This window comes from Pleurodeles waltl, chromosome 3_1 (assembly GCF_031143425.1).
Source record: "Pleurodeles waltl isolate 20211129_DDA chromosome 3_1, aPleWal1.hap1.20221129, whole genome shotgun sequence".
In the NCBI taxonomy this organism is placed as follows: Eukaryota; Metazoa; Chordata; class Amphibia; order Caudata; family Salamandridae; genus Pleurodeles; species Pleurodeles waltl.
Window position 1 is genome coordinate 1,913,989,908 of NC_090440.1, and position 27,205 is coordinate 1,914,017,112.

Below are 27,205 nucleotides of genomic sequence, written 5' to 3' on the forward strand. Positions count from 1 at the left end.
AGGAGGGAAATCGCTACTAAACCCAAATCAAAGTTCGGAATGTAAATCTCAGTCAACAGTGTCGGGACATAAACCGACTTATGTTAATATGGGAGAAGTGCAAACACGTCTGTATTATGTACGAGTAAGAGAATGAAGGGAGGGGGCGGGGGGGCGTCAAGTCATCTCTGCTCTGCCTACAGTTTCACTCTGACACTGTTTCAAAAAAATGGCCTCTGCAGCATCCGCCAGTGTGAAGATGTGTCGTGTGTCATTAAACACAACGCTGAGTTTAGCTGGGTGCAACAAAGATGCCACGAGTTTCTGCTTGGGAAGTTCGTTTTGGATGCCTTGTAGACTGCTCCTGCACTGCGTTGCCGGACTACTATGGAAAGACGAAAACAGCACTTCCATGTCAGGTGCCATTTTATGCTTTATGCAAGGTGAGCCAGATAAGGGGCTCCACTAAAAGGACCCCCTCTCCAAAAACCTCAGTTTGCCCGAGGGAGCCCGTAGTTAAGTCCACCTAAGGGACACCCCCAAGAGGAGGACAGTTGCGGCTATAACCTGGACCCCAATTGAAGATCAGCTGTGAGTCGTAGCTGATCAATGCAGGGGCGACGCAGGACTTAAACTCCTTTGGGCCTTGCCAGGCAGCTAATTCCGACCTCACAACAGGCCTCCAACTGCGAGATGCGCTACACATCCAGTCTTTCCCACCCTCTAGCCCAATGATGCAAGAGTGCAATCACCTGACGGGGCCTTGGTCTGTACTCCTTGTAGTATCGTGTAGTTCACGCAGAGCCACGAGAATTAGGGAATCACTCCGTCCAGGATTCTCTTTGATTTTTTCTGTGGGCTCAGATGTAGTCTCCTGTTTCATTCTAGAACGGTGCATGTGTGAAAGAAAGTCCGTCACGTCCCTTCTTGCTTTTTTGTTATTCCTTTAATCTCGTTCGTGGTCATGACTGCTATCCTCCTTTCTGCCTCTCGGGCTCCAGAACACTGGTGTTATTCCGAGGTTGTTCTTAGTTAGTGGGTACAACCACAATGGGTTTCAGGCTCGTACGCACCCCTCAGTAGCATGTTTTCCTCTTCTTGCGTGCCCCAGGCCTCGGTCAAGCAGGGGATCACGACACACAGCTCCGATTCGTCGCCATCTCGAAGGATTGTTATAAAGGCCGAAGCCCTCTGTTTTTAGAGTCGAGCGAGCAAAGTGCTCTGTTCCTGGTGTAATCTCGCTGAACTTCTAACCACACCCATGTCATGCCCATCTCTTTCGTTGGTTCGTGGCTGGCCTTTTAAAATTAGCTTGATTTCATTAGTGAAAGGCATGCTCAACGTTATACCTTTTCGGGTGTTTAGCCCGCCTCGAGCGCACCGGCCAACTACAGAAAACATACGAGGCTCAATGTTTTCCGTATGATTTCTGGACTACTTTTTCTCTTTATTGTGCAGGCAGCGCGACCTCGCTGGACAGTAACCGAGCGCTTCACATGACAAGGTTACAAGAATAATTGCACTTTTACTGGTTACCTGGATAATTGCACTTATGATGATACGTTTCACTGCAAGGGAATGAAAATGTCACTTACCCAGTGTACATCTGTTCGTGGCATCAGTCGCTGGAGATTCACATGTTCTGCACAGCTCGCCATCTGGTGTTGGGTCGGAGTGTTACAAGTTGTTTTTCTTCGAAGAAGTCTTTCGAGTCACGGGACCGAGTGACTCCTCCTTCTGTCTCCATTGCGCATGGGCGTCGACTCCATCTTCGATTGTTTTCCCCGCAGAGGGTGAGGTAGGAGTTGTGTTGTAGTAATAGTGCCCATGCAATGGAGTGACTAAGTATGTACCTATTTAAGGTTAAAATAATATATATACTGTAAGGAAATGCCTCCTTGGCATGGTTGCCCCCTGACTTTTTGCCTTTGCTGATGCTATGTTTACAATTGAAAGTGTGCTGAGGCCTGCTAACCAGGCCCCAGCACCAGTGTTCTTTCCCTAACCTGTACTTTTGTATCCACAATTGGCAGACCCTGGCATCCAGATAAGTCCCTTGTAACTGGTACTTCTAGTACCAAGGGCCCTGATGCCAAGGAAGGTCTCTAAGGGCTGCAGCATGTCTTATGCCACCCTGGAGACCTCTCACTCAGCACAGACACACTGCTTGCCAGCTTGTGTGTGCTGGTGAGGACAAAACGAGTAAGTCGACATGGCACTCCCCTCAGGGTGCCATGCCAGCCTCTCACTGCCTATGCAGTATAGGTAAGACACCCCTCTAGCAGGCCTTACAGCCCTAAGGCAGGGTGCACTATACCCTAGGTGAGGGTACCAGTGCATGAGCATGGTACCCCTACAGTGTCTAAACAAAACATTAGACATTGTAAGTGCAGGGTAGCCATAAGAGTATATGGTCTGGGAGTCTGTCAAACACGAACTCCACAGCACCATAATGGCTACACTGAAAACTGGGAAGTTTGGTATCAAACTTCTCAGCACAATAAATGCACACTGATGCCAGTGTAAATTTTATTGTAAAATACACCACAGAGGGCACCTTAGAGGTGCCCCCTGAAACTTAACCGACTATCTGTGTAGGCTGACTAGTTCCAGCAGCCTGCCACACTAGAGACATGTTGCTGGCCCCATGGGGAGAGTGCCTTTGTCACTCTGAGGCCAGTAACAAAGCCTGCACTGGGTGGAGATGCTAACACCTCCCCCAGGCAGGAGCTGTGACACCTGGCGGTGAGCCTCAAAGGCTCACCCCTTTGTCACAGCCCAGCAGGGCACTCCATCTTAGTGGAGTTGCCCGCCCCCTCCGGCCACGGCCCCCACTTTTGGCGGCAAGGCTGGAGGGAACAAAGAAAGCAACAAGGAGGAGTCACTGGCCAGTCAGGACAGCCCCTAAGGTGTCCTGAGCTGAAGTGACTAACTTTTAGAAATCCTCCATCTTGCAGATGGAGGATTCCCCCAATAGGGTTAGGATTGTGACCCCCTCCCCTTGGGAGGAGGCACAAAGAGGGTGTACCCACCCTCAGGGCTAGTAGCCATTGGCTACTAACCCCCCAGACCTAAACACGCCCTTAAATTTAGTATTTAAGGGCTACCCTGAACCCTAGAAAATTAGATTCCTGCAACTACAAGAAGAAGGACTGCCCAGCTGAAAACCCCTGCAGAGGAAGACCCGAAGACGACAACTGCCTTGGCTCCAGAAACTCACCGGCCTGTCTCCTGCCTTCCAAAGATCCTGCTCCAGCGACGCCTTCCAAAGGGACCAGCGACCTCGACATCCTCTGAGGACTGCCCCTGCTTCGAAAAGACAAGAAACTCCCGAGGACAGCGGACCTGCTCCAAGAAAGGCTGCAACTTTGTTTCCAGCAGCCTTGAAAGAACCCTGCAACTCCCCGCAAGAAGCGTGAGACTTGCAACACTGCACCCGGCGACCCCGACTCGGCTGGTGGAGATCCAACACCTCAGGAGGGACCCCAGGACTACTCTGATACTGTGAGTACAAAAACCTGTCCCCCCTGAGCACCCCCAGCGCCGCCTGCAGAGGGAATCCCGAGGCTTCCCCTGACCGCGACTCCTTGAATCCAAAACCCGACGCCTGGGAGAGACCCTGCACCCGCAGCCCCCAGGACCTGAAGGACCGGACTTTCACTGGAGAAGTGACCCCCAGGAGTCCCTCTCCCTTGCCCAAGTGGAGGTTTCCCCAAGGAACCCCCCCCTTGCCTGCCTGCAGCACTGAAGAGATCCCTAGATCTCCCATAGACTAACACTACAAACCCAACGCTTGTTCTAACACTGCACCCGGCTGCCCCCGCGCCACTGAGGGTGAAATTCCTGTGTGGGCTTGTGTCCCCCCCGGTGCCCTACAAAACCCCCCTGGTCTGCCCTCCGAAGACGCGGGTACTTACCTGCAAGCAGACCGGAACCGGGGCACCCCCTTCTCTCCATTCTAGCCTATGTGTTTTGGGCACCACTTCGAACTCTGCACCTGACCGGCCCTGAGCTGCTGGTGTGGTAACTTTGGGGTTGCTCTGAACCCCCAACGGTGGGCTACCGTGGACCAAGAACTGAACCCTGTAAGTGTCTTACTTACCTGGTAAAACTAACAAAAACTTACCTCCCCCAGGAACTGTGAAAATTGCAGTGTCCACTTTTAAAGTAGCTATTTGTGAATAACTTGAAAAGTATACATGCAATTGAAATGATTCAAAGTTCCTAATGTACTTACCTGCAATACCTTTCAAACAAGATATTACATGTTAAATTTGAACCTGTGGTTCTTAAAATAAACTAAGAAAAGATATTTTTCTATAACAAAACCTATTGACTGGATTTGTCTCTGAGTGTGTGTACCTCATTTATTGTCTATGTGTATGTACAACAAATGCTTAACACTACTCCTTGGATAAGCCTACTGCTCGACCACACTACCACAAAATAGAGCATTAGTATTATCTATTTTTACCACTATTTTACCTCTAAGGGGAACCCTTGGACTCTGTGCATGCTATTCCTTACTTTGAAATAGCACATACAGAGCCAACTTCCTACATTGGTGGATCAGCGGTGGGGTACAAGACTTTGCATTTGCTGGACTACTCAGCCAATACCTGATCACACGACAAATTCCAAAATTGTCATTAGAAATTCATTTTTGCAATTTGAAAGTTTTCTAAATTCTTAAAAGTCCTGCTAGGGCCTTGTGTGTTAAGTCCCTGTTTAGCATTGTCTTTTTAGAGTTTAAAAGTTTGTTAAAAGTTTGAATTAGATTCTAGAAACAGTTTTAGATTCTTAAAAAAGTATTCCAACTCTTAGCAGAATAATGTCTGATACAGAGATGCAGGTGGTGGAACTCGACACCACACCTTACCTCCATCTTAAGATGAGGGAGCTAAGGTCTCTCTGTAATATAAAGAAAATAACCATTGGCTCCAGACCTACCAAAATTCAGCTCCAGGAGCTGTTGGCAGAGTTTGAAAAAACCAACCCCTCTGATGATGACCTCACAGAGGAAGAAATTAGTGACTTGGAGGCCAATGTCCCTCCTCCAGTCCTAAATAGGGAGAACAGGACCCCTCAAGTCCTGTCTCCAACTGTGTTAGTCAGAAATAGTGAGTCCCTCACAGGAGGGTCCCACATTTCTGAAATCACTGAGGATGCTCTCAGTGAAGATGACCTCCTGTTAGCCAGGATGGCCAAAAGATTGGCTTTAGAGAGACAGCTCCTAGCCATAGAAAGGGAAAGACAAGAGATGGGCCTAGGACCCATCAATGGTGGCAGCAATATAAATAGGGTCAGAGATTCTCCTGACATGTTAAAAATCCCCAAAGGGATTGTGACAAAATATGAAGATGGTGATGACATCACCAAATGGTTCACAGCTTTTGAGAGGGCTTGTGTAACCAGAAAAGTGAACAGATCTCACTGGGGTGCTCTCCTTTGGGAAATGTTCACTGGAAAGTGTAGGGATAGACTCCTCACACTCTCTGGAAAAGATGCAGAATCTTATGACCTCATGAAGGGTACCCTGATTGAGGGCTTTGGATTCTCCACTGAGGAGTACAGGATTAGGTTCAGGGGGGCTCAAAAATCCTCGAGCCAGACCTGGGTTGACTTTGTTGACTACTCAGTGAAAACACTAGATGGTTGGATTCAAGGCAGTGGTGTAAGTAATTATGATGGGCTGTACAATTTATTTGTGAAAGAACACCTGTTAAGTAATTGTTTCAATGATAAACTGTATCAGCATCTGGTAGACCTAGGACCAATTTCTCCCCAAGAATTGGGAAAGAAGGCGGACCATTGGGTCAAGACAAGGGTGTCCAAGACTTCAACAGGGGGTGACCAAAAGAAAGGGGTCACAAAGACTCCCCAGGGGAAGAGTGATGAGACAACCAAAACTAAAAATAGTAAAGAGTCTTCTACAGGCCCCCAAAAACCTGCACAGGAGGGTGGGCCCAGAGCCTCTTCACAAAACAATAGGTACAAGGGTAAAAACTTTGATCCCAAAAAGGCCTGGTGTCATAGCTGTAAACAGCATGGACACCAAACTGGAGACAAGGCCTGTCCCAAGAAAGGTTCCACTCCAAACTCCCATCCAGGTAACACTGGTATGGCTAGTCTCCAAGTGGGATCAACAGTGTGCCCAGAGCAAATCAGGGTCCACACTGAAGCTACTCTAGTTTCTGAGGGTGGGGTGGATTTAGCCACACTAGCTGTCTGGCCGCCTAACATGCAAAAATACAGACAGCAACTCTTAATTAATGGGACTAGAATAGAGGGCCTGAGGGATACAGGTGCCAGTGTCACCATGGTGACAGAGAAACTGGTTTCCCCTGGCCAATACCTGACTGGAAAAACTTACACAGTCACCAACGCTGACAATCAGAGAAAAGTACATCCCATGGCAATGGTTACTTTAGAATGGGGAGGGGTCAATGGCCTGAAACAGGTGGTGGTCTCCTCAAATATCCCAGTGGACTGTCTGCTTGGAAATGACCTGGAGTCCTCAGCATGGGCTGAGGTAGAACTAAAAACCCATGCAGCAATGCTGGGTATCCCTGAACTGGTGTGTGTGAAAACAAGAGCACAATGCAAGGCACAGGGTGAACAAGTGGAGCTGGAGTCTGGAAGAATGGCCCAGCCTACCAAGAGAACAGGAAAGTCAGTTGGGAAACCAACTGCAACACAGCAAAAGAAAGGGAACCTCTCTTCTCAGGAAGAAGTTCTGCCCTCTGAGGGAACTGAGCCTTTGGAGCTTGAACCTTACCAGGTTGAGCTCTTAGGCCCAGGGGGACCCTAAAGGGAGGAGCTGTGTAAGGGACAAGAAACCTGTCCCTCTCTTGAAAGCCTTAGGCAGCAAGCTGCTGAAGAGTCCAAAGGCAAGAAAAATGGAACACATAGGGTCTATTGGGAAGATGGACTCCTGTACACTGAGGCCAGGGACCCCAAACCTGGTGCCACTAGGAGAGTGGTAGTGCCTCAGCTGTTCAGGAAGTTCATCCTAACATTGGCCCATGACATTCCCCTTGCTGGACATTTGGGACAAACCAAGACGTGGGAGAGGTTAGTCAACCACTTCTACTGGCCCAATATGTCCAACATGGTTAAGGAGTTTTGCCTCTCCTGCCCCACCTGTCAAGCCAGTGGTAAGACAGGTGGGCATCCAAAGGCCCCCCTCATTCCACTTCCAGTGGTGGGGGTTCCCTTTGAAAGAGTGGGTGTGGACATAGTTGGTCCACTAGAACCTCCCACAGCCTCAGGAAATATGTATATCCTGGTAGTAGTGGATCATGCTACCAGGTATCCTGAAGCTATTCCCCTTAGGTCAACTACTGCCCCTGCAGTAGCCAAGGCCCTCATTGGTATCTTTACCAGAGTGGGTTTCCCTAAGGAGGTGGTGTCTGACAGAGGTACCAACTTCATGTCAGCATACCTAAAGCACATGTGGAATGAGTGTGGAGTGACTTATAAATTCACTACACCATACCATCCACAAACTAATGGCTTGGTTGAGAGATTCAACAAGACATTAAAAGGCATGATCATGGGGCTCCCAGAAAAACTCAAAAGGAGATGGGATGTCCTCCTGCCATGTCTGCTTTTCGCTTACAGGGAGGTACCACAGAAGGGAGTAGGGTTCTCACCCTTTGAACTTCTGTTTGGTCATCCTGTAAGGGGACCACTTGCCCTTGTTAAAGAAGGCTGGGAGAGACCTCTCCATGAGCCTAAACAGGACATAGTGGACTATGTACTTGGCCTTCGCTCTAGAATGGCAGAGTACATGGAAAAGGCAACCAAAAACCTTGAGGCCAGCCAACAGCTCCAGAAGTTTTGGTATGACCAAAAGGCTGCACTGGTTGAGTTCCAACCAGGGCAGAAAGTCTGGGTTCTGGAGCCTGTGGCTCCCAGGGCACTCCAGGACAAATGGAGTGGCCCTTACCCAGTGCTAGAGAGGAAGAGTCAGGTCACCTACCTGGTGGACCTGGGCACAAGCAGGAGCCCCAAGAGGGTGATCCATGTGAACCGCCTTAAGCTCTTCCATGACAGGGCTGATGTGAATCTGTTGATGGTAACAGATGAGGATCAGGAGGCAGAGAGTGAACCTCTCCCTGATCTTCTGTCATCAGACCCAAAAGATGGCACAGTAGATGGAGTGATCTACTCAGACACCCTCTCTGGCCAACAGCAAGCTGATTGTAGGAGAGTCCTACAACAGTTTCCTGAACTCTTCTCCTTAAACCCTGGTCAGACACACCTGTGTACCCATGATGTGGACACAGGAGACAGCATGCCTGTCAAAAACAAAATCTTTAGACAGTCTGACCATGTTAAGGAAAGCATCAAGGTGGAAGTCCACAAGATGCTGGAATTGGGAGTAATTGAGCGCTCTGACAGCCCCTGGGCTAGCCCAGTGGTCTTAGTCCCCAAACCTCACACCAAAGATGGAAAGAAAGAGATGAGGTTTTGTGTGGACTACAGAGGGCTCAATTCTGTCACCAAGACAGATGCTCATCCAATTCCTCGAGCTGATGAGCTCATAGACAAATTAGGTGCTGCCAAATTCTTAAGTACCTTTGACTTGACAGCAGGGTACTGGCAAATAAAAATGGCACCTGGAGCAAAAGAGAAAACAGCATTCTCCACACCTGATGGGCATTATCAGTTTACTGTTATGCCCTTTGGTTTAAAGAATGCCCCTGCCACCTTCCAAAGGTTGGTGAATCAAGTCCTTGCTGGCTTGGAGTCCTTTAGCACAGCTTATCTTGATGATATTGCTGTCTTTAGCTCCACCTGGCAGGATCACCTGGTCCACCTGAAGAAGGTTTTGAAGGCTCTGCAATCTGCAGGCCTCTCTATCAAGGCATCCAAATGCCAGATAGGGCAGGGAACTGTGGTTTACTTGGGCCACCTTGTAGGTGGAGGCCAAGTTCAGCCACTCCAACCCAAGATCCAGACTATTCTGGACTGGGTAGCTCCAAAAACCCAGACTCAAGTCAGGGCATTCCTTGGCTTGACTGGGTATTACAGGAGGTTTGTGAAGGGATATGGATCCATTGTGACAGCCCTCACTGAACTCCCCTCCAAGAAAATGCCCAAGAAAGTGAACTGGACTGTGGAATGCCAACAGGCCTTTGACACCCTGAAACAAGCAATGTGCTCAGCACCAGTTCTAAAAGCTCCAGATTATTCTAAGCAGTTCATTGTGCAGACTGATGCCTCTGAACATGGGATAGGGGCAGTTTTGTCCCAAACAAATGATGATGGCCTTGACCAGCCTGTTGCTTTCATTAGCAGGAGGTTACTCCCCAGGGAGCAGCGTTGGAATGCCATTGAGAGGGAGGCCTTTGCTGTGGTTTGGTCCCTGAAGAAGCTGAGACCATACCTCTTTGGGACTCACTTCCTAGTTCAAACCGACCACAGACCTCTCAAATGGCTGATGCAAATGAAAGGTGAAAATCCTAAACTGTTGAGGTGGTCCATCTCCCTACAGGGAATGGACTTTATAGTGGAACACAGACCTGGGACTGCCCATGCCAATGCAGATGACCTTTCCAGGTTCTTCCACTTAGAAAATGAAGACTCTCTTGGGAAAGGTTAGTCTCATCCTCTTTCGTTTGGGGGGGGGGTTGTGTAAGGAAATGCCTCCTTGGCATGGTTGCCCCCTGACTTTTTGCCTTTGCTGATGCTATGTTTACAATTGAAAGTGTGCTGAGGCCTGCTAACCAGGCCCCAGCACCAGTGTTCTTTCCCTAACCTGTACTTTTGTATCCACAATTGGCAGACCCTGGCATCCAGATAAGTCCCTTGTAACTGGTACTTCTAGTACCAAGGGCCCTGATGCCAAGGAAGGTCTCTAAGGGCTGCAGCATGTCTTATGCCACCCTGGAGACCTCTCACTCAGCACAGACACACTGCTTGCCAGCTTGTGTGTGCTAGTGAGGACAAAACGAGTAAGTCGACATGGCACTCCCCTCAGGGTGCCATGCCAGCCTATCACTGCCTATGCAGTATAGGTAAGACACCCCTCTAGCAGGCCTTACAGCCCTAAGGCAGGGTGCACTATACCATAGGTGAGGGTACCAGTGCATGAGCATGGTACCCCTACAGTGTCTAAACAAAACCTTAGACATTGTAAGTGCAGGGTAGCCATAAGAGTATATGGTCTGGGAGTTTGTCAAACACGAACTCCACAGCACCATAATGGCTACACTGAAAACTGGGAAGTTTGGTATCAAACTTCTCAGCACAATAAATGCACACTGATGCCAGTGTACATTTTATTGTAAAATACACCACAGAGGGCACCTTAGAGGTGCCCCCTGAAACTTAACCGACTATCTGTGTAGGCTGACTAGTTTTAGCAGCCTGCCACAAACCGAGACATGTTGCTGGCCCCATGGGGAGAGTGCCTTTGTCACTCTGAGGCCAGTAACAAAGCCTGCACTGGGTGGAGATGCTAACACCTCCCCCAGGCAGGAATTGTCACACCTGGCGGTGAGCCTCAAAGGCTCACCTCCTTTGTGCCAACCCAGCAGGACACTCCAGCTAGTGGAGTTGCCCGCCCCCTCCGGCCAGGCCCCACTTTTGGCGGCAAGGCCGGAGAAGATAATGAGAAAAACAAGGAGGAGTCACTGACCAGTCAGGACAGCCCCTAAGGTGTCCTGAGCTGAAGTGACTCTAACTTTTAGAAATCCTCCATCTTGCAGATGGAGGATTCCCCCAATAGGGTTAGGATTGTGACCCCCTCCCCTTGGGAGGAGGCACAAAGAGGGTGTACCCACCCTCAGGGCTAGTAGCCATTGGCTACTAACCCCCCAGACCTAAACACGCCCTTAAATTTAGTATTTAAGGGCTACCCTGAACCCTAGAAAATTAGATTCCTGCAACTACAAGAAGAAGGACTGCCCAGCTGAAACCCCTGCAGAGGAAGACCAGAAGACGACAACTGCCTTGGCTCCAGAAACTCACCGGCCTGTCTCCTGCCTTCCAAAGATCCTGCTCCAGCGACGCCTTCCAAAGGGACCAGCGACCTCGACATCCTCCGAGGACTGCCCCTGCTTCGAAAAGACAAGAAACTCCCGAGGACAGCGGACCTGCTCCAAGAAAAGCTGCAACTTTGTTTCCAGCAGCTTTAAAGAACCCTGCAAGCTCCCCGCAAGAAGCGTGAGACTTGCAACACTGCACCCGGCGACCCCGACTCGGCTGGTGGAGATCCAACACCTCAGGAGGGACCCCAGGACTACTCTGATACTGTGAGTACCAAAACCTGTCCCCCCTGAGCCCCCACAGCGCCGCCTGCAGAGGGAATCCCGAGGCTTCCCCTGACCGCGACTCTTTGAATCCTAAGTCCCGACACCTGGGAGAGACCCTGCACCCGCAGCCCCCAGGACCTGAAGGACCGGACTTTCACTGGAGGAGTGACCCCCAGGAGTCCCTCTCCCTTGACCAAGTGGAGGTTTCCCCGAGGAACCCCCCCCTTGCCTGCCTGCAGCGCTGAAGAGATCCCTAGATCTCCCATTGACTTCCATTACAAACCCGACGCTTGTTTCTGCACTGCACCCGGCCGCCCCCGCGCTGCTGAGGGTGAAATTTCTGTGTGGGCTTGTGTCCCCCCCGGTGCCCTACAAAACCCCCCTGGTCTGCCCTCCGAAGACGCGGGTACTTACCTGCAAGCAGACCGGAACCGGGGCACCCCCTTCTCTCCATTCTAGCCTATGTGATTTGGGCACCACTTTGAACTCTGCACCTGACCGGCCCTGAGCTGCTGGTGTGGTAACTTTGGGGTTGCTCTGAACCCCCAACGGTGGGCTACCTTGGACCAAGAACTAAGCCCTGTAAGTGTCTTACTTACCTGGTTAACCTAACAAATACTTACCTCCCCTAGGAACTGTGAAAATTGCACTAAGTGTCCACTTTTAAAACAGCTATTTGTGAATAACTTGAAAAGTATACATGCAATTTTGATGATTTGAAGTTCCTAAAGTACTTACCTGCAATACCTTTCGAATGAGATATTACATGTAGAATTTGAACCTGTGGTTCTTAAAATAAACTAAGAAAAGATATTTTTCTATACAAAACCTATTGGCTGGATTTGTCTCTGAGTGTGTGTACCTCATTTATTGTCTATGCGTATGTACAACAAATGCTTAACACTACTCCTTGGATAAGCCTACTGCTCGACCACACTACCACAAAATAGAGCATTAGTATTATCTATTTTTACCACTATTTTACCTCTAAGGGGAACCCTTGGACTCTGTGCATGCTATTCCTTACTTTGAAATAGCACATACAGAGCCAACTTCCTACAATAGGTAAGACACCCCTCTAGCAGGCCTTACAGCCCTAAGGCAGGGTGCACTATACCCTAGGTGAGGGTACCAGTGCATGAGCATGGTACCCCTACAGTGTCTAAACAAAACATTAGACATTGTAAGTGCAGGGTAGCCATAAGAGTATATGGTCTGGGAGTCTGTCAAACACGAACTCCACAGCACCATAATGGCTACACTGAAAACTGGGAAGTTTGGTATCAAACTTCTCAGCACAATAAATGCACACTGATGCCAGTGTACATTTTATTGTAAAATACACCACAGAGGGCACCTTAGAGGTGCCCCCTGAAACTTAACCGACTATCTGTGTAGGCTGACTAGTTCCAGCAGCCTGCCACACTAGAGACATGTTGCTGGCCCCATGGGGAGAGTGCCTTTGTCACTCTGAGGCCAGTAACAAAGCCTGCACTGGGTGGAGATGCTAACACCTCCCCCAGGCAGGAGCTGTGACACCTGGCGGTGAGCCTCAAAGGCTCACCCCTTTGTCACAGCCCAGCAGGGCACTCCAGCTTAGTGGAGTTGCCCGCCCCCTCCGGCCACGGCCCCCACTTTTGGCGGCAAGGCTGGAGGGAACAAAGAAAGCAACAAGGAGGAGTCACTGGCCAGTCAGGACAGCCCCTAAGGTGTCCTGAGCTGAAGTGACTAACTTTTAGAAATCCTCCATCTTGCAGATGGAGGATTCCCCCAATAGGGTTAGGATTGTGACCCCCTCCCCTTGGGAGGAGGCACAAAGAGGGTGTACCCACCCTCAGGGCTAGTAGCCATTGGCTACTAACCCCCCAGACCTAAACACGCCCTTAAATTTAGTATTTAAGGGCTACCCTGAACCCTAGAAAATTAGATTCCTGCAACTACAAGAAGAAGGACTGCCCAGCTGAAAACCCCTGCAGAGGAAGACCCGAAGACGACAACTGCCTTGGCTCCAGAAACTCACCGGCCTGTCTCCTGCCTTCCAAAGATCCTGCTCCAGCGACGCCTTCCAAAGGGACCAGCGACCTCGACATCCTCTGACGACTGCCCCTGCTTCGAAAAGACAAGAAACTCCCGAGGACAGCGGACCTGCTCCAAGAAAGGCTGCAACTTTGTTTCCAGCAGCCTTGAAAGAACCCTGCAACTCCCCGCAAGAAGCGTGAGACTTGCAACACTGCACCCGGCGACCCCGACTCGGCTGGTGGAGATCCAACACCTCAGGAGGGACCCCAGGACTACTCTGATACTGTGAGTACAAAAACCTGTCCCCCCTGAGCACCCCCAGTGCCGCCTGCAGAGGGAATCCCGAGGCTTCCCCTGACCGCGACTCCTTGAATCCAAAACCCGACGCCTGGGAGAGACCCTGCACCCGCAGCCCCCAGGACCTGAAGGACCGGACTTTCACTGGAGAAGTGACCCCCAGGAGTCCCTCTCCCTTGCCCAAGTGGAGGTTTCCCCGAGGAACCCCCCCCTTGCCTGCCTGCAGCACTGAAGAGATCCCTAGATCTCCCATAGACTAACACTACAAACCCGACGCTTGTTCTAACACTGCACCCGGCTGCCCCCGCGCCACTGAGGGTGAAATTCCTGTGTGGGCTTGTGTCCCCCCCGGTGCCCTACAAAACCCCCCTGGTCTGCCCTCCGAAGACGCGGGTACTTACCTGCAAGCAGACCGGAACCGGGGCACCCCCTTCTCTCCATTCTAGCCTATGTGTTTTGGGCACCACTTCGAACTCTGCACCTGACCGGCCCTGAGCTGCTGGTGTGGTAACTTTGGGGTTGCTCTGAACCCCCAACGGTGGGCTACCGTGGACCAAGAACTGAACCCTGTAAGTGTCTTACTTACCTGGTAAAACTAACAAAAACTTACCTCCCCCAGGAACTGTGAAAATTGCAGTGTCCACTTTTAAAGTAGCTATTTGTGAATAACTTGAAAAGTATACATGCAATTGAAATGATTCAAAGTTCCTAATGTACTTACCTGCAATACCTTTCAAACAAGATATTACATGTTAAATTTGAACCTGTGGTTCTTAAAATAAACTAAGAAAATATATTTTTCTATAACAAAACCTATTGACTGGATTTGTCTCTGAGTGTGTGTACCTCATTTATTGTCTATGTGTATGTACAACAAATGCTTAACACTACTCCTTGGATAAGCCTACTGCTCGACCACACTACCACAAAATAGAGCATTAGTATTATCTATTTTTACCACTATTTTACCTCTAAGGGGAACCCTTGGACTCTGTGCATGCTATTCCTTACTTTGAAATAGCACATACAGAGCCAACTTCCTACATATACAAATGTACAAAGTTGAAGCTAACTTCCAAACTGCTACAGGCTCCCGGGGAGGTGGGTGGGCACATGTGAATCTCCAGCGACTGATGCCACGAACAGATGTACACTGGGTGTAGGAAGTTGGCTCTGTAGGTGCTATTTCAAAGTAAGGAATAGCATGCACAGAGTCCAAGGGTTCCCCTTAGAGGTAAAATAGTGGTAAAAATAGATAATACTAATGCTCTATTTTGTGGTAGTGTGGTCGAGCAGTAGGCTTATCCAAGGAGTAGTGTTAAGCATTTGTTGTACATACACATAGACAATAAATGAGGTACACACACTCAGAGACAAATCCAGCCAATAGGTTTTGTTATAGAAAAATATCTTTTCTTAGTTTATTTTAAGAACCACAGGTTCAAATTCTACATGTAATATCTAATTCGAAAGGTATTGCAGGTAAGTACTTTAGGAACTTCAAATCATCAAAATTGCATGTATACTTTTCAAGTTATTCACAAATAGCTGTTTCAAAAGTGGACACTTAGTGCAATTTTGACAGTTCCTAGGGGAGGTAAGTATTTGTTAGGTTAACCAGGTAAGTAAGACACTTACAGGGCTTAGTTCTTGGTCCAAGGTAGCCCACCGTTGGGGGTTCAGAGCAACCCCAAAGTCACCACACCAGCAGCTCAGGGCCGGTCAGGTGCAGAGTTCAAAATGGTGCCCAAAACACATAGGCTAGAATGGAGAGAAGGGGGTGCCCCGGTTCCGGTCTGCTTGCAGGTAAGTACCCGCGTCTTCGGAGGGCAGACCAGGGGGGTTTTGTAGGGCCCCGGGGGGGACACAGGTCCACACAGAAATTTCACCCTCAGCGGCGCGGGGGCGGCCGGGTGCAGTGTAGAAACAAGCGTCGAGTTCGCAATGTTAGTCTATGAGAGATCTCGGGATCTCTTCAGCGCTGCAGGCAGGCAAGGGGGGGATTCCTCGGGGAAACCTCCACTTGGGCAAGGGAGAGGGACTCCTGGGGGTCACTTCTCCAGTGAAAGTCCGGTCCTTCAGGTCCTGGGGGCTGCGGGTGCAGGGTCTCTCCCAGGCGTCGGGACTTTAGGTTCAAAGAGTCGCGGTCAGGGGAAGCCTCGGGATTCCCTCTGCAGGCGGCGCTGTGGGGGCTCAGGGGGGACAGGTTTTGGTACTCACAGTATCAGAGTAGTCCTGGGGTCCCTCCTGAGGTGTTGGATCGCCACCAGCCGAGTCGGGGTCGCCGGGTGCAGTGTTGCAAGTCTCACGCTTCTTGCGGGGAGCTTGCAGGGTTCTTTAAAGCTGCTGGAAACAAAGTTGCAGCTTTTCTTGGAGCAGGTCCGCTGTCCTCGGGAGTTTCTTGTCTTTTCGAAGCAGGGGCAGTCCTCAGAGGATGTCGAGGTCGCTGGTCCCTTTGGAAGGCGTCGCTGGAGCAGGATCTTTGGAAGGCAGGAGACAGGCCGGTGAGTTTCTGGAGCCAAGGCAGTTGTCGTCTTCTGGTCTTCCGCTGCAGGGGTTTTCAGCTAGGCAGTCCTTCTTCTTGTAGTTGCAGGAATCTAATTTTCTAGGGTTCAGGGTAGCCTTTAAATACTAAATTTAAGGGCGTGTTTAGGTCTGGGGGGTTAGTAGCCAATGGCTACTAGCCCTGAGGGTGGGTACACCCTCTTTGTGCCTCCTCCCAAGGGGAGGGGGTCACAATCCTAACCCTATTGGGGGAATCCTCCATCTGCAAGATGGAGGATTTCTAAAAGTTAGAGTCACCTCAGCTCAGGACACCTTAGGGGCTGTCCTGACTGGCCAGTGACTCCTCCTTGTTTTTCTCATTATTTTCTCCGGCCTTGCCGCCAAAAGTGGGGCCTGGCCGGAGGGGGCGGGCAACTCCACTAGCTGGAGTGTCCTGCTGGGTTGGCACAAAGGAGGTGAGCCTTTGAGGCTCACCGCCAGGTGTGACAATTCCTGCCTGGGGGAGGTGTTAGCATCTCCACCCAGTGCAGGCTTTGTTACTGGCCTCAGAGTGACAAAGGCACTCTCCCCATGGGGCCAGCAACATGTCTCGGTTTGCGGCAGGCTGCTAAAACTAGTCAGCCTACACAGATAGTCGGTTAAGTTTCAGGGGGCACCTCTAAGGTGCCCTCTGGGGTGTATTTTACAATAAAATGTACACTGGCATCAGTGTGCATTTATTGTGCTGAGAAGTTTGATACCAAACTTCCCAGTTTTCAGTGTAGCCATTATGGTGCTGTGGAGTTCGTGTAAAACAGACTCCCAGACCATATACTCTTATGGCTACCCTGTACTTACAATGTCTAAGGTTTTGCTTAGACACTGTAGGGGCACAGTGCTCATGCACTGGTACCCTCACCTATGGTATAGTGCACCCTGCCTTAGGGCTGTAAGGCCTGCTAGAGGGGTGTCTTACCTATACTGCATAGGCAGTGAGAGGCTGGCATGGCACCCTGAGGGGAGTGCCATGTCGACTTACTCATTTTGTTCTCACCAGCACACACAGGCTTGTAAGCAGTGTGTCTGTGCTGAGTGAGGGGTCTCTAGGGTGGCATAATACATGCTACAGCCCTTAGAGACCTTCCTTGGCATCAGGGCCCTTGGTACTAGAAGTACCAGTTACAAGGGACTTATCTGAATGCCAGGGTGTGCCAATTGTGGATACAATGGTACTTTTTAGGTGAAGGAACACTGGTGCTGGGGCCTGGTTAGCAGGGTCCCAGCACTCTTCTTAGTCAAGTCAGCATCAGTATCAGGCAAAAAGTGGGGGGTAACTGCAACAGGGAGCCATTTCTTTACACTGGGTAAGTGACATTTTCAGTTCGATGGCATCTGTCGCTGTAGATACACATGTTCTGCATAGACTAGTAAGCAGTTATCTCCCCAAAAGCGGTGGCTCAGCCTGTAGGAATGGAAGTGGTTTGAAATAATGTTCTTAACACGGCTTGACCTACTGTGGCTTGCTGTGCGGATAACACGTCTACACAGTAGTGCTTGGTGAACGTGTGTGGCGTAGACCATGTGGCTGCCTTACATATTTCTTGCATTGGGATGTTTCCTAGAAAGGCCATGGTAGCACCTTTTTTTCTGGTTGAGTGTGCCCTTGGTGTAATGGGCAGTTGTCGTTTAGCTTTAAGGTAGCAGATTTGGATGCATTTAACTATCCATCTGGCTATACCTTGTTTTGATATTGGGTTTCCTGCATGAGGTTTTTGGAATGCAATAAATAGTTGTTTAGTCTTTCTGATGTTTTTCGTTCTGTCAATGTAGTACATTAATGCTCTTTTGACATCTAATGTATGTAGTGCCCTCTCAGCTACGGAATCTGGCTGTGGGAAGAACACTGGTAGTTCCACTGTTTGATTTAGGTGGAACGGTGAAACAACCTTTGGTAAAAATTTAGGATTAGTCCTTAGGACGACTTTATTTTTGTGTAGTTGTATAAAAGGTTCTTGTATTGTAAACGCCTGAATTTCGCTTACTCTTCTTAGAGATGTAATGGCGATGAGAAATGCAACCTTCCAGGTTAGGAACTGTATTTCGCAAGAGTGCATGGGTTCAAAAGGTGGACCCATGAGTCTTGTTAAGACAACATTTAAGTTCCATGAAGGAACAGGTGGTGTTTTTGGTGGTATAATTCTTTTAAGGCCTTCCATGAATGCTTTAATGACTGGTATCCTATATAGGGAAGTTGAATAGGTAGTCTGCAGGTATGCAGATATTGCCGCAAGGTGTATTTTAATGGAAGAGAAGGCTAGGTTAGATTTTTGTAAGTGAAGCAAGTAACCCACTACGTCCTTTGGAGTTGCGTGTAAAGGTTGGATCTGATTATGATGGCAGTAGCAGACAAACCTCTTCCATTTACTTGCATAGCAGTGCCTAGTGGACGGCCTTCTGGCTTGCTTTATGACGTCCATACATTCTTGGGTAAGTTGTAAGTGTCCGAATTCTAGGATTTCAGGAGCCAGATTGCTAGATTCAGCGATGCTGGATCTGGATGTCTGATCTGTTCGTTGTGTTGTGTTAACAGATCCGGCCTGTTGGGCAATTTGATGTGGGGTACTACTGATAGGTCTAGCAGTGTTGTGTACCAGGGTTGCCTTGCCCAAGTTGGTGCTATTAAAATGAGTTTGAGTTTGTTTTGACTCAATTTGTTTACCAGATAAGGAAGGAGAGGGAGAGGAGGAAAAGCGTAGGCAAATATCCCTGACCAGTTCATCCATAGGGCATTGCCTTGGGACTGCCTGTGTGGGTATCTGGATGCGAAGTTTTGGCATTTTGCGCTCTCTCTTGTTGCAAACAAGTCTATTTGAGGTGTTCCCCAGAGTCTGAAGTAAGTGTTTAGAATTTGGGGGTGAATTTCCCATTCGTGGACCTGCTGGTGATCTCGAGAGAGATTGTCTGCAAGTTGATTCTGGATCCCTGGAATAAACTGCGCTATTAGGCGAATGTGGTTGTGAATTGCCCATCGCCATATCTTCTGTGCTAGAAGGCTCAACTGCGTTGAGTGTGTCCCCCCCTGTTTGTTTAGATAATACATTGTTGTCATGTTGTCTGTTTTGCCAAGAATGTATTTGTGAGTTATAATTGGTTGGAAAGCCCTTAATGCTTGAAAAACTGCTAGCATTTCTAGGTGATTTATATGCAGTTTTGTTTGATGTACGTTCCATTGTCCTTGTATGCTGTGTTGATCGAGGTGTGCTCCCCACACTGTCATGGAAGCATCTGTTATTACGCATTGTGGCACTGGGTCTTGGAATGGCCGCCCTTTGTTTAAATTTATACTGTTCCACCATAGAAGCGAGAGGTAAGTTTGGCGGTCTATTAACACCAGATCTAGAAGGTGACCCTGTGCTTGTGACCATTGTGATGCTAGGCACTGTTGTAAGGGCCTCATGTGTAGTCTTGCGTTCGGGACAATGGCTATGCAGGAAGACATCATGCCTAGGAGTTGTAATATCATCTTTGCTTGTATTGTTTGTGTTGGATACATGCATTGTATGATCTTGTTGAAATTTTGAATTCTTTGTGGACTTGGAGTGGCTACTCCTTTTGTTGTGTCTATTATGGCTCCCAGGTATTGTTGTACTTTGCACGGCAAAATGTTGGATTTTGCAAAGTTGACGGTGAAACCTAGTTTGCAGAGGGTTTGTATGATTTGATTTGTGTGTTGGAAGTACTTTGTTAGTGAATTGGTTTTGATTAGCCAGTCGTCTAGATACGGGAATACATGTATTTGCTGCCTTCTGATGTGTGCAGCCACTACTGCTAGACATTTTGTAAAGACTCTTGGTGCGGTTGTTAAACCAAAAGGCAATACTTTGAATTGGTAGTGTATTCCTTTGAATACGAACCGTAGGTATTTCCTGTGCGACGGATGTATTGGTATTTGGAAATACGCATCTTTGAGGTCTAAGGTTGTCATGTAGTCCTGTAGTTTTAGCAATGGTAACACTTCTTGTAGCGTGACCATGTGAAAGTGGTCTGATTTGATGTAGGTGTTTAGTATTCTGAGGTCTAGGATTGGTCTCAGTGTTTTGTCCTTTTTTGGTATTAAGAAGTACAGTGAATAGACTCCTGTGTTTGTTTGTGTGTTTGGTACTAATTCGATTGCATTCTTTTGCAATAGTGCTTGAACTTCTATTTCCAGGAGTTCGTAATGTTGTTTTGATAAATTCTGTGCTTTTGGTGGTATGTTTGGAGGGAATTGTAGGAATTCTATGCAATAACCATGTTGGATAATTGCTAAGACCCAAGTGTCTGTAGTTATTTCCTCCCATGCTTGGTAATAATGACCTATTCTTCCCCCCACTGGTGTTGTGTGGAGGGGGTGAGTGACATCTGAGTCACTGCTTGGTTGTAGGGGTTTTTGGTGTAGGAAGTTGGCTCTGTATGTGCTATTTCAAAGTAAGGAATAGCATGCACAGAGTCCAAGGGTTCCCCTTAGAGGTAAAATAGTGGTAAAAATAGATAATACTAATGCTCTATTTTGTGGTAGTGTGGTCGAGCAGTAGGCTTATCCAAGGAGTAGTGTTAAGCATTTGTTGTACATACACATAGACAATAAATGAGGTACACACACTCAGAGACAAATCCAGCCAATAGGTTTTTATATAGAAAAATATCTTTTCTTAGTTTATTTTAAGAACCACAGGTTCAAATTCTACATGTAATATCTCATTCGAAAGGTATTGCAGGTAAGTACTTTAGGAACTTCAAATCATCAAAATTGCATGTATACTTTTCAAGTTATTGACAAATAGCTGTTTTAAAAGTGGACACTTAGTGCAATTTTCACAGTTCCTAGGGGATGTAAGTATTTGTTAGGTTAACCAGGTAAGTAAGACACTTACAGGGCTTAATTCTTGGTCCAAGGTAGCCCACCGTTGGGGGTTCAGAGCAACCCCAAAGTCACCACACCAGCAGCTCAGGGCCGGTCAGGTGCAGAGTTCAAAGTGGTGCCCAAAACACATAGGCTAGAATGGAGAGAAGGGGGTGCCCCGGTTCCGGTCTGCTTGCAGGTAAGTACCCGCGTCTTCGGAGGGCAGACCAGGGGGGTTTTGTAGGGCACCGGGGGGGACACAAGTCCACACATAGATTTCACCCTCAGCAGCGCGGGGGCGGCCGGGTGCAGTGTAGAAACAAGCGTCGGGTTTTCAATGTTAGTCTATGAGAGATCTCGGGATCTCTTCAGCGCTGCAGGCAGGCAAGGGGGGGATTCCTCGGGGAAACCTCCACTTGGGCGAGGGAGAGGGACTCCTGGGGGTCACTCCTCCAGTGAAAGTCCGGTCCTTCAGGTCCTGGGGGCTGCGGGTGCAGGGTCTCTCCCAGGCGTCGGGACTTTAGGTTCAAAGAGTCGCGGTCAGGGGAAACCTCGGGATTCCCTCTGCAGGCGGCGCTGTGGGGGCTCAGGGGGGACAGGTTTTGGTACTCACAGTATCAGAGTAGTCCTGGGGTCCCTCCTGAGGTGTTGGATCGCCACCAGCCGAGTCGGGGTCGCCGGGTGCAGTGTTGCAAGTCTCACGCTTCTTGCGGGGAGCTTGCAGGGTTCTTTAAAGCTGCGGGAAACAAAGTTGCAGCTTTTCTTGGAGCAGGTCCACTGTCCTCGGGAGTTTCTTGTCTTTTCGAAGCAGGGGCAGTCCTCAGAGGATGTCGAGGTCGCTGGTCCCTTTGGAAGGCGTCGCTGGAGCAGGATCTTGGGAAGGCAGGAGACAGGCCGGTGAGTTTCTGGAGCCAAGGCAGTTGTCGTCTTCTGGTCTTCCGCTGCAGGGGTTGTCAGCTAGGCAGTCCTTCTTCTTGTAGTTGCAGGAATCTAATTTTCTAGGGTTCAGGGTAGCCCTTAAATACTAGATTTAAGGGCGTGTTTAGGTCTGGGGGGTTAGTAGCCAATGGCTACTAGCCCTGAGGGTGGGTACACCCTCTTTGTGCCTCCTCCCAAGGGGAGGGGGTCACAATCCTAACCCTATTGGGGGAATCCTCCATCTGCAAGATGGAGGATTTCTAAAAGTCAGAGTCACCTCAGCTCAGGACACCTTAGGGGCTGTCCTGACTGGTCAGTGACTCCTCCTTGTTGCTTTCTTTGTTCCCTCCAGCCTTGCCGCCAAAAGTGGGGGCCGTGGCCGGAGGGGGCGGGCAACTCCACTAAGCTGGAGTGCCCTGCTGGGCTGTGACAAAGGGGTGAGCCTTTGAGGCTCACCGCCAGGTGTTACAGCTCCTGCCTGGGGGAGGTGTTAGCATCTCCACCCAGTGCAGGCTTTGTTACTGGCCTCAGAGTGACAAAGGCACTCTCCCCATGGGGCCAGCAACATGTCTCTAGTGTGGCAGGCTGCTGGAACTAGTCAGCCTACACAGACAGTCGGTTAAGTTTCAGGGGGCACCTCTAAGGTGCCCTCTGGGGTGTATTTTGCAATAAAATGTACACTGGCATCAGTGTGCATTTATTGTGCTGAGAAGTTTGATACCAAACTTCCCAGTTTTCAGTGTAGCCATTATGGTGCTGTGGAGTTCGTGTTTGACAAACTCCCAGACCATATACTCTTATGGCTACCCTGCACTTACAATGTCTAAGGTTTTGTTTAGACACTGTAGGGGTACCATGCTCATGCACTGGTACCCTCACCTATGGTATAGTGCACCCTGCCTTAGGGCTGTAAGGCCTGCTAGAGGGGTGTCTTACCTATACTGCATAGGCAGTGAGAGGCTGGCATGGCACCCTGAGGGGAGTGCCATGTCGACTTACTCGTTTTGTCCTCACTAGCACACACAAGCTGGCAAGCAGTGTGTCTGTGCTGAGTGAGAGGTCTCCAGGGTGGCATAAGACATGCTGCAGCCCTTAGAGACCTTCCTTGGCATCAGGGCCCTTGGTACTAGAAGTACCAGTTACAAGGGACTTATCTGGATGCCAGGGTCTGCCAATTGTGGATACAAAAGTACAGGTTAGGGAAAGAACACTGGTGCTGGGGCCTGGTTAGCAGGCCTCAGCACACTTTCAATTGTAAACATAGCATCAGCAAAGGCAAAAAGTCAGGGGGCAACCATGCCAAGGAGGCATTTCCTTACACAACCCCCCCCCAAACGAAAGAGGATGAGACTAACCTTTCCCAAGAGAGTCTTCATTTTCTAAGTGGAAGAACCTGGAAAGGCCATCTGCATTGGCATGGGCAGTCCCAGGTCTGTGTTCCACTATAAAGTCCATTCCCTGTAGGGAGATGGACCACCTCAACAGTTTCGGATTTTCACCTTTCATTTGCATCAGCCATTTGAGAGGTCTGTGGTCAGTTTGAACTAGGAAGTGAGTCCCAAAGAGGTATGGTCTCAGCTTCTTCAGGGACCAAACCACAGCAAAGGCCTCCCTCTCAATGGCACTCCAACGCTGCTCCCTGGGGAGTAACCTCCTGCTAATGAAAGCAACAGGCTGGTCAAGGCCATCATCATTTGTTTGGGACAAAACTGCCCCTATCCCATGTTCAGAGGCATCAGTCTGCACAATGAACTGCTTAGAATAATCTGGAGCTTTTAGAACTGGTGCTGAGCACATTGCCTGTTTCAGGGTGTCAAAGGCCTGTTGGCATTCCACAGTCCAGTTTACTTTCTTGGGCATTTTCTTGGAGGTGAGTTCAGTGAGGGCTGTCACAATGGATCCATATCCCTTCACAAACCTCCTGTAATACCCAGTCAAGCCAAGGAATGCCCTGACTTGAGTCTGGGTTTTTGGGGCTACCCAGTCCAGAATAGTCTGGATCTTGGGTTGGAGTGGCTGAACTTGGCCTCCACCTACAAGGTGGCCCAAGTAAACCACAGTTCCCTGCCCTATCTGGCATTTGGATGCCTTGATAGAGAGGCCTGCAGATTGCAGAGTCTTCAAAACCTTCTTCAGGTGGACCAGGTGATCCTGCCAGGTGGAGCTAAAGACAGCAATATCATCAAGATAAGCTGTGCTAAAGGACTCCAAGCCAGCAAGGACTTGATTCACCAACCTTTGGAAGGTGGCAGGGGCATTCTTTAAACCAAAGGGCATAACAGTAAACTGATAATGCCCATCAGGTGTGGAGAATGCTGTTTTCTCTTTTGCTCCAGGTGCCATTTTTATTTGCCAGTACCCTGCTGTCAAGTCAAAGGTACTTAAGAATTTGGCAGCACCTAATTTATCTATGAGCTCATCAGCTCTTGGAATTGGATGAGCATCTGTCTTGGTGACAGAATTGAGCCCTCTGTAGTCCACACAAAACCTCATCTCTTTCTTTCCATCTTTGGTGTGAGGTTTGGGGACTAAGACCACTGGGCTAGCCCAGGGGCTGTCAGAGCGCTCAATTACTCCCAACTCCAGCATCTTGTGGACTTCCACCTTGATGCTTTCCTTAACATGGTCAGACTGTCTAAAGATTTTGTTTTTGACAGGCATGCTGTCTCCTGTGTCCACATCATGGGTACACAGGTGTGTCTGACCAGGGGTTAAGGAGAAGAGTTCAGGAAACTGTTGTAGGACTCTCCTACAATCAGCTTGCTGTTGGCCAGAGAGGGTGTCTGAGTAGATCACTCCATCTACTGTGCCATCTTTTGGGTCTGATGACAGAAGATCAGGGAGAGGTTCACTCTCTGCCTCCTGATCCTCATCTGTTACCATCAACAGATTCACATCAGCCCTGTCATGGAAGAGCTTAAGGCGGTTCACATGGATCACCCTCTTGGGGCTCCTGCTTGTGCCCAGGTCCACCAGGTAGGTGACCTGACTCTTCCTTTCTAGCACTGGGTAAGGGCCACTCCATTTGTCCTGGAGTGCCCTGGGAGCCACAGGCTCCAGAACCCAGACTTTCTGCCCTGGTTGGAACTCAACCAGTGCAGCCTTTTGGTCATACCAAAACTTCTGGAGCTGTTGGCTGGCCTCAAGGTTTTTGGTTGCCTTTTCCATGTACTCTGCCATTCTAGAGCGAAGGCCAAGTACATAGTCCACTATGTCCTGTTTAGGCTCATGGAGAGGTCTCTCCCAGCCTTCTTTTACAAGGGCAAGTGGTCCCCTTACAGGATGACCAAACAGAAGTTCAAAGGGTGAGAATCCTACTCCCTTCTGTGGCACCTCTCTGTAAGCGAAAAGCAGACATGGCAAGAGGACATCCCATCTCCTTTTGAGTTTTTCTGGGAGCCCCATGATCATGCCTTTTAATGTCTTGTTGAATCTCTCAACCAAGCCATTAGTTTGTGGATGGTATGGTGTAGTGAATTTATAAGTCACTCCACACTCATTCCACATGTGTTTTAGGTATGCTGACATGAAGTTGGTACCTCTGTCAGACACCACCTCCTTAGGGAAACCCACTCTGGTAAAGATACCAATGAGGGCCTTGGCTACTGCAGGGGCAGTAGTCGACCTAAGGGGAATAGCTTCAGGATACCTGGTAGCATGATCCACTACTACCAGGATATACATATTTCCTGAGGCTGTGGGAGGTTCTAGTGGACCAACTATGTCCACACCCACTCTTTCAAAGGGAACCCCCACCACTGGAAGTGGAATGAGGGGGGCCTTTGGATGCCCACCTGTCTTACCACTGGCTTGACAGGTGGGGCAGGAGAGGCAAAACTCCTTAACCATGTTGGACATATTGGGCCAGTAGAAGTGGTTGACTAACCTCTCCCACGTCTTGGTTTGTCCCAAATGTCCAGCAAGGGGAATGTCATGGGCCAATGTTAGGATGAACTTCCTGAACAGCTGAGGCACTACCACTCTCCTAGTGGCACCAGGTTTGGGGTCTCTGGCCTCAGTGTACAGGAGTCCATCTTCCCAATAGACCCTATGCGTTCCATTTTTCTTGCCTTTGGACTCTTCAGCAGCTTGCTGCCTAAGGCCTTCAAGAGAGGGACAGGTTTCTTGTCCCTTACACAGCTCCTCCCTTGAGGGTCCCCCTGGGCCTAAGAGCTCAACCTGATAAGGTTCAAGCTCCAAAGGCTCAGTTCCCTCAGAGGGCAGAACTTCTTCCTGAGAAGAGAGGTTCCCTTTCTTTTGCTGTGTTGTAGTTGGTTTCCCAACTGACTTTCCTGTTCTCTTGGTAGGCTGGGCCCTTCTTCCAGACTCCAGCTCTACTTGTTCACCCTGTGCCTTGCACTGTGCTCTTGTTTTCACACACACCAGTTCAGGGATACCCAGCATTGCTGCATGGGTTTTTAGTTCTACCTCAGCCCATGCTGAGGACTCCAGGTCATTTCCAAGCAGACAGTCCACTGGGATATTTGAGGAGACCACCACCTGTTTCAGGCCATTGACCCCTCCCCATTCTAAAGTAACCATTGCCATGGGATGTACTTTTCTCTGATTGTCAGCGTTGGTGACTGTGTAAGTTTTTCCAGTCAGGTATTGGCCAGGGGAAACCAGTTTCTCTGTCACCATGGTGACACTGGCACCTGTATCCCTCAGGCCCTCTATTCTAGTCCCATTAATTAAGAGTTGCTGTCTGTATTTTTGCATGTTAGGCGGCCAGACAGCTAGTGTGGCTAAATCCACCCCACCCTCAGAAACTAGAGTAGCTTCAGTGTGGACCCTGATTTGCTCTGGGCACACTGTTGATCCCACTTGGAGACTAGCCATACCAGTGTTACCTGGATGGGAGTTTGGAGTGGAACCTTTCTTGGGACAGGCCTTGTCTCCAGTTTGGTGTCCATGCTGTTTACAGCTATGACACCAGGCCTTTTTGGGATCAAAGTTTTTACCCTTGTACCCATTGTTTTGTGAAGAGGCTCTGGGCCCACCCTCCTGTGCAGGTTTTTGGGGGCCTGTAGAAGACTCTTTACTATTTTTAGTTTTGGTTGTCTCATCACCCTTCCCCTGGGGAGTCTTTGTGACCCCTTTCTTTTGGTCACCCCCTGTTGAAGTCTTGGACACCCTTGTCTTGACCCAATGGTCCGCCTTCTTTCCCAATTCTTGGGGAGAAATTGGTCCTAGGTCTACCAGATGCTGATGCAGTTTATCATTGAAACAATTACTTAACAGGTGTTCTTTCACAAATAAATTGTACAGCCCATCATAATTACTTACACCACTGCCTTGAATCCAACCATCTAGTGTTTTCACTGAGTAGTCAACAAAGTCAACCCAGGTCTGGCTCGAGGAT

At 49.1% G+C, this 27,205-nt stretch overlaps 1 protein-coding gene across 1 annotated transcript in view; it reads right to left on the reverse strand.

Annotated features, from left to right (window-relative positions):
- PRPF8 (pre-mRNA processing factor 8) overlaps window positions 1–27,205 on the reverse strand; it is a 200,002-nt gene that overhangs the window by 45,649 nt on the left and 127,148 nt on the right. The window lies entirely within an intron of this gene.